We start from the raw sequence: 7500 nt of genomic DNA, 5'->3' as shown, positions 1-7500 counted from the left end.
CTCTGACAGGAACCCAACAGACAGTATTTGGATAAACGCCATTGCGAGGTGAGTGATGCTTACCCTCCTCCCTCCTCCTCCTTCACCCCCCACCCCACCTCTCCCCCCGCCGCCGTGCGAATTAAGTGATATCAAATAACTGCCGTCGATATAACGAGGGATGAGGGTGCGGACACTTTACCCCCCCCCCTTCCCTACGCCCACGCCCACCTAGAAGGCCCGGGCGGAGCGTCCACGACAGCATCTTGAGGGGCCTTAAACGCTTGGTAAACACTTCGATGTTATTTTTTCATTCATGCAAGAGCTGTCTGTTATGCTTGCCTGCCATCGATGAGAGGGAGGGAGGGAGAGGGAGGGGGGAGGGAAGGAGAGAGGGAGGGAGAGGGAGAAGGAGGGAGGGAGAGAGAGAGAGGAGAGAGAAAGATAGAGACGGAAAGATGGAGAAGAAAAGACGGAGAGGGGGGGAGGGGAGGGCAAGGTGTGAAACATGAGTTCTTAAGAGTCCACAAGCTGTCTGAAAAACATCATGTCATCCCCACGTTCGTGTACCTGCGCGTCCTTGGCGGGGACGACTCCTCCGCCCGCCTCCCACGCCCACCCAACCCCCAACCCGCCCTACACACCCTTCGCTGCCACCGCAGCAACCTGTAACCACCGCCTAAAACTAAAAACCCTCATCCTTATCAACAAACTCAATACTCACCATCCCTCATTCATTCTCTCCCTCATTCCCTCCCTCCCTTTCATCTATCATTCCCTCCCTCCACCTACAATTCTCTCCTTGCATCCCTCCACGCGCCATTATCTCATTCTCTCTCCCTCTCTCCCTACATCCCTACATCCCTCCCTCCACTTCTCCCCCTCTCCTCTACGCCCCCCTCCCCCTCCAAAGCTCCTCCACCTTCAGACACCCTCGAGACGAGCTAACGTGATGCGCAAACACTGGAAGGCCTTCCCCCTAACATGCCTCTTTTACGAAACACGACCCGGAGATAAGTTTGTGTTTTGTGCGCTCTCTCGCTCTCGCTCTGGCTCTGTGTGTGTATGTTTGACTGCCTGTTACCTTCTTTCTTTCTGTCTGTCTGTGAGTTTGCCTGTCTGTGACTGTCCCCCCCCCCCACTCCTTCTCTGTCTCTCTGTCTCTCTCTCTCTTTCTTATTCTTTCTCTTTTTCTTTCTCTCCCTCTCTCTCTCTCTCTCTCTCTCTCTCTCTCTCTCTCTCTCTCTCTCTCTCTCTCTCTCTCTCTCTCCCGCGTTTGCTTTGGGACCGGCCGTGTTTGGGCCCCTACTTTACCCGCGGCTTTTCGGACACCTTCGGGAATTTTCCACGGAGAGAAAGGCAAACACTCGGGACGGATCGCTGCTGCTGTCTTATTATCATTATCATCACTATCATTATTATTATTATTATTATTATTATTATTATTATTATTATCACTATTATTACTCTCATTACTACTATCAATATCACCTTTACTTCTATCATTATCATGATTGTCTTTATAATTTTCTTATTGTTCATTTATCATCTTTTATATACAAACTTTTATATACAAACATGTGTGTCTCCTTTTCTTGATAAGCGAAAATCACAAAAAAAAATCTACCAATACAAAAAGGAAATTTGAAATGCATCTTATTTTCTTTTTGTTTTTTTGATGCCCCATCCCTTACTCCCTTTCCCCTTTTCTTCTCTATGGGGGGGGGGTTAGATACTACACCCCCTCACACTACATTCTACGGCGCCAAGACCAAGGGTGACTTTATAAATCATCTTTACAAATCCTCGCCGCCCACGAGACTCACCCTTACCATTGCCTAAATCAAGACATATATAAAGACATATATAACCACCACCTTCAACACTTGCAACAAGAGTTATCCGACTACTTGAGAACGAGAATGCGCAACGCTATCCCCTCATCATCCACTTTTCCCCCCTCTCTCATCTCCTCCCCTCCCCTCTTATTATTATTATTATTATTATTATTATTATTATTATTATTATTATTATTATTCCTCCTCCTCCTCCTCCAGTCTTGACTCCCGCCCAGTCATCCACTTTATCAAGTACCAGCACGACAGTAGCAGTGCCTCATCGCTACCTTTCTGACACACATCAAAACGCTCCTCTTCCTCTTCCTCTCTCCCCCCCTCCCTCTCTCTCTCTCTCTCTCTCTCTCTCTCTCTCTCTCTCTCTCTCTCTCGCCTCGGAACCCGTATCCACAACCCAACCCAAACTCAACCCCACTCAACCCAACCCAAGAACAGGATAAGTGCGAACACACGCGCCAAAAATACCCACATGAAAGTTCGTTCACCAGTCAGTCAGTCAACCAGTCAGTCAGTCACGCGGAAAACGATGAGATTGTACTAATGAAACTCTGAAGCGATACGCCCATGCGCGCTTTTACCGTGGGCGGCTCTCGGCGCTTAATGAACGCGCAGGAGGTCTATTATCGCAACAGGACCTTTATTCGGCTTTCAAGATGAAAAAAATACCAGTCTGAAATAAACTCCTTTGTGACTTCCATGGACCAAGGGTAGAGTGGGGTGGGGTGGGGAGTAGAGGGAAAAGAGGTGGACGGGAGGAAGAAAGAGAAGGAGGAAGAGAGGGAGGAAGACTGAACAAGAATCAACAAATACACATCCGGTACAACACCACCACCACCAAAAATAACAAACACAAATCGACGAAGAACGCAAAACAAATACCCAAACAAACAAACAAACCCTGCTCATCCCACTCGACACGCCCTCTACCTTAGCCTCGACCTCGTAGTCCTTGAGAGGAAGCACGAGTCTGTACCCGCTTCGAGGGCCATATTGGACTTGGGACTGACCTTTGACCTCGCCGCGGATAAGAGAAAGGAACGCCTGTGTCTGCGGCGTTGTCAGAGGCGATAACAAGTCCCCTTTGGCAACATTGTTAAATTCTAATCCAATTTTCTAATTTTATCATTTTATTTCTCAGTTCTCATTATATCTCAATTTCTTATTAAAAAGACATATAGAATCAAAGAATAAATTTTAAAAATAGGTGAACTACCTATTCGACAACCTAATAAAAAATATAAATAAGATAAATGTACAACCAGGCGCACACGCCCGCACGCACGCACACTCACACGATTTTCCAAGTGCTCTAATAAGTCTGTCTATCTGTCTGTCTGTCTGTCTGTCTGTCTGTCTGTCTGTCTGCCAATCCCTCCAGTCCCCCAGAAGGCAGCACGGGAACATCCAGTCATCCATCAGCCGCCAGCCATCCATCAACCGGCAACCAGCGTATGGGATAATGACAAAGATCCCTTTTCCCAAGCACACAGCACCCGCAATTACTTCAATCAATCACAATGAACTGGGAGAGAATGAGAGATAATGAAAGCTCGAAGGAAGAAGGGGGGAGGAGGGGGGAGGAGAGGAGAGGGTAAGTTCTTTGCTTCGCACCTTGTTGGAGGGGCTTGTAACAACAATTTCTCTCCCCCTCTCTTTCTCATTCTTCTATATCCCCCTCCGTCTCCGTCTCCCTCTCTCCTCCTCTCCCTTCCCCCTCCCCACCCACCCTCCTCCTCCTCCTCCTCCTCCTCCTCCTCCTCCTCCTCCTCCTCCTCCTCCTCCTCCTCCTCCCCACCCACCCCACCCACCCCACCCTCTCCTCCGTCTCCGCCGCCATCCGGACGGCCTCACACAAGCAGCAGCAGAAGCAGCAGCAGCGGCGGCAGCAACTGCTGTCACTCGCCACTCCATCAAACAACCACGTCGCCGTGTTGAAAACTTTTTTATGAAGTAACTTTATACCGTGTCGCTGCGGCAGAGGCAACATCACGGACAATAGCGGAGGTTTCCCCTTCCCTTCCCCTCGCGCTTTCCCTTTCATTCCTCCCCTCATTTTAGCACCGACTCTTGTTCTTCCTTTTATTGCCATTTTTCCCCCCTCGCATTCTTTCCTTGCGAGCGTATATGTTTGTATGTGTATTTTCCGTCCCGCTCCATCTCGTCCTTGTATTAATCCTTGTATGATTTTTTTTTCTACCTCTCCCCTTTCCAGCGTCCCCGGCGACCGAAAGGGACTTCCTCACTTCCCTCCGCCCTCCCTTTTCCCCTCACGACCCTCACAAAGGGAGCTAAGCGACCTCACTATCCTTCCTCCCCTCTCCCCCGCCCCCATAAAGAGCGCCGCCCCCGCCCTGATGAGGCGGGAGGGTTTGTCGCGGCGGGCACCTCCGCGTGACGTTTGATCCCGTGATTTATTGCCCAGGAGCCGACACCGGGGCCGTCCGCTGCGCCCTTCGCCCCTCTTCGCCGCCGCCGCGTAATTGGTGTGCCCGCGAGCAGTGTCACTGTGCCGCCCCTGGGGCCGGTGGGTGCGTGGGTGGGTGGGGCGGGAGGCTCCAACGCGCCGTGGGACGTAGCATCCTGATGGAGCCATGCAAGCATATCCTGACGGGCCGGCGGGGCCGGGGGACCGGGGTGGCGGGTGGGGGAAGGGCAGCGTCGCCCCCGCCCGCTAATCGCATCCTTCGTGTGACAGCCTCGACAGATTCATGTGCCCGCGGCCATCACAGCAGCCTCGACACCCGCCACCATACACGGGGCTTAATTGATTCTTATTGACGTGACGGCTTGCCGCCCCGCCACGCCCTCGAGCTCTGCAACACTGCCCACTGCGCAACACATGCAACACTCTCTCATGGCACACAATACCCGTCAGCGCAGCCATTCCCTGCCACCACGGGGCCGCCGACGCCGCCATAAAGATCCCCGCCAATAAGAGAATACATCGCACGGAATGATGCTCAATCATAATCATTCGCCGCAGAGAAAAAAAAGGGTTAATGACCATTGCTGCTCGTGATAACTGCTTCCATAACACGTTATCCTGTCGCGCAGCAACCATTACGGGCGCGTATCAAGCAAAATTTTCACCCGGACTGTAAACAAATTTGATAATGACGCCTAATTGGTATTGATGTGACACGGCAGCCAGTTAACGCAATTTACACGTAATTAAGCACCGTTTAATGAATTCTGCAAATGCTGACGCAATCATAAATATACCTGTGACCTGCGCATGGGCGTCGGCGGCTGGGAGCGAGTCCGGCCGCGCCGTAGGACACCGCGTAACACCCTTTTACGACTCCTTAAGATATTGGAAGTAATGTCCTACCCCCGGGTATCATACCGCGTACAATATCGTAAATAAGAGACCAGATCCGCGCAACTCCCTTAGGCTTTCCGTCTCGTGAGAGTTTATGTTCTGTGCATTTGGATGGACGCTCCGTCTTGTGAGGAGGTCCCCCCTCCTTCTTCAGACTTCCGATACGGCATCTTAAGCATCCTCTACTTTCCGTATTTACTTATTAAATCCTGTAGGGGAGAGCATTAACTTCCCGAAGATACACGCTCTCTCTCTCTCTCTCTCTCTCTCTCTCTCTCTCTCTCTCTCTCTCTCTCTCTCTCTCTCTCTCTCTCTCTCTCTCTCTCTCACACACACACACACACACACACACACACACACACAGAGGAGGAGGAGGAGGAGGAGGAGGAGGAGGAGGAGGAGAAAGGTGGGGGTGGAGGGGAAACACGAAATTATGCACGCCATCAAAACCTAAAACGTGCGTATTAATGGCCGTGTTTGGAATCCTTATCGCCGCGGGACACCCTGAAGCAAGCTCTCGAGCGGCCGTTTGTATCCTTCCTCGAGCGGTGGCTTCGCGATTTGTCAACCTCGCTTTCTTTTCTTTTCTCGGCTCCTAATATCCGTATACCCCCCCCCCATCCCCCCGGTTCTTTACTCCATATCCTTCTTGCTGGATAGGGAAAGAAGGGAAGAAAAAGGGGAAAGGGGAAGGGAAAGGGAAGAGGTAGGGGGAGGGGGAAGGGGAGGGAAAGGGGAAGGGAATAGGAAGGGGGAAGGGGTAGGGGGAACAGGGAGAAGAAAGGGAGGAAGGAAGGAAAAGAGGGAAAGGAGGGAGAAAGAGGAGGAGAAAAGAAAGTGGAAAGAAAGGAAGGAGAAAGAGGAGGAGGAAAGGAAAGGGGAGAGAAAGGAAGGAGGGAAAAAAAAAGAGAGGGGGAGAAAGGAGTGGAGAGGGAAAGGGAGAAAGGGAAAGAAGTGCTCCGTAAAAGGGAGGCCTCATTTAATGGTTTAATGGCCGTCTTATACAAACACAATTAACGAAGGGATCTCCAAAAGGGGACGAAGGAAGGTGGGGGGGGGGGGGCAGATATTACCTACTAGCAAAGGGGGTCTTCGGGTGATGCTAGACGACCTGACAGCCTCCTGTAGGCGTAGACAGATCGGGTCCTTTACACGTGTACGCGCGCGTGTGGTTTTGTGTGCGTGTGCGTGTACGTGTACGTGTACGTGTACGTGTACGTGTACGTGTACGTGTGCGTGTGCGTGTGCATGTGTATGTGTTTTAAAGCCTCTCAAAGACAAAAAAAAACTTTAGTAAAACTAAGAAAGAGACAATAAATCAAAGCCGGTCGTCCAGTCGTCTTGAAGCGCACGACCACACCGCCACGACCTCGAAATTACAATGTTCGCTCCTCGGCTCGCTATCAGGCTCGTGTAAACCCCCGTCCCCGTCCCCCTCCCTCTCCCCCATACACCCTAGGGAGCCCCCCAAAACCTCACCCCTATTCCCCCCCCCCATCTAACCCCTCCCCTCCACACCTATCTTAACCCCTTTACTTTTACTCCCTCACACCCCACCTACCCCTTGCTCCCCTCCCCTACCTTTTTTCCAGCCTACCCCCTTACCCCCTTCTCCCCTTCCCTAAAACTAACGGTAGCTTCCTCCTCTAACCCCATCCCCCATCCCCCATCCTCCATCCTCCATCCCCCGCCACCCTGCCCCCCCCCCCTCCTCCTAACAAGTACTACCTCGGCGTCCGGACCAGACCGTGTTATTAAAGGTTGTGTGTATGGGAAGAGTAGTGTTGTTGTTGTCAGGGATGGGAAAAGGGGGAGGTGGGGTGAGGGGGATGGGTGGGGGGATGGGGGGAGGTGGAGGAAGAGTGTGTGTATCCGGGTGTGTATCGAGGAAGAGATAAAAGAAGAAGAAGAGGAGACTGCGGAGGCACTAACGGATGTGGAGGGAGCGGTGGAATCGTCGAAGTGGATGAAGCTAGAGTAGATGTTCTGATGCTGCCGACCCCCCCCCCCATCCCCTCCCGCTTCCCCTACCCCCCTCTCCCGTGTTGAACAGCGACCATCTCTCCTCCTTGACCAATTCAATTTGCATAAAGTGCATTTATTATGCAAAAAAAGAACCGATATCATCATGTTTACAGGTGATATAGAGAGTGTGTGTTGCTGGACAAGCAGGGGCGCTACAGGTGGTGAATACAGTGTGAGGAGGAGAGGAGGCGGTGAAAGGGAGAACGGAGAGGCGAAGAGAGGTGGAGAGAGAAAAGAGGAGAGGCGGAGAGAGGAAGGAGGAGAGGTGGAGAGAGAGAGAGGCGAGAGAAGTATGAGAGACGGAGAGGTGGAGAGAGG

At 51.8% G+C, this 7500-nt stretch overlaps 1 protein-coding gene across 5 annotated transcripts in view; it reads right to left on the bottom strand.

Annotated features, from left to right (window-relative positions):
• LOC122257574 (plexin-B) overlaps positions 1-7500 on the bottom strand; it is a 410989-nt gene that overhangs the window by 156477 nt on the left and 247012 nt on the right. The gene's annotated exons all lie outside the window — the stretch shown is intronic.

Source organism: Penaeus japonicus, unplaced genomic scaffold, assembly GCF_977035675.1.
Source record: "Penaeus japonicus unplaced genomic scaffold, GWHDUDI00000001_assembly GWHDUDI00000012, whole genome shotgun sequence".
Lineage (NCBI taxonomy): Eukaryota > Metazoa > Arthropoda > Malacostraca > Decapoda > Penaeidae > Penaeus > Penaeus japonicus.
Note: the sequence above shows the minus strand (reverse complement) of the source record. Positions and strands in the feature narration are given on the sequence as shown.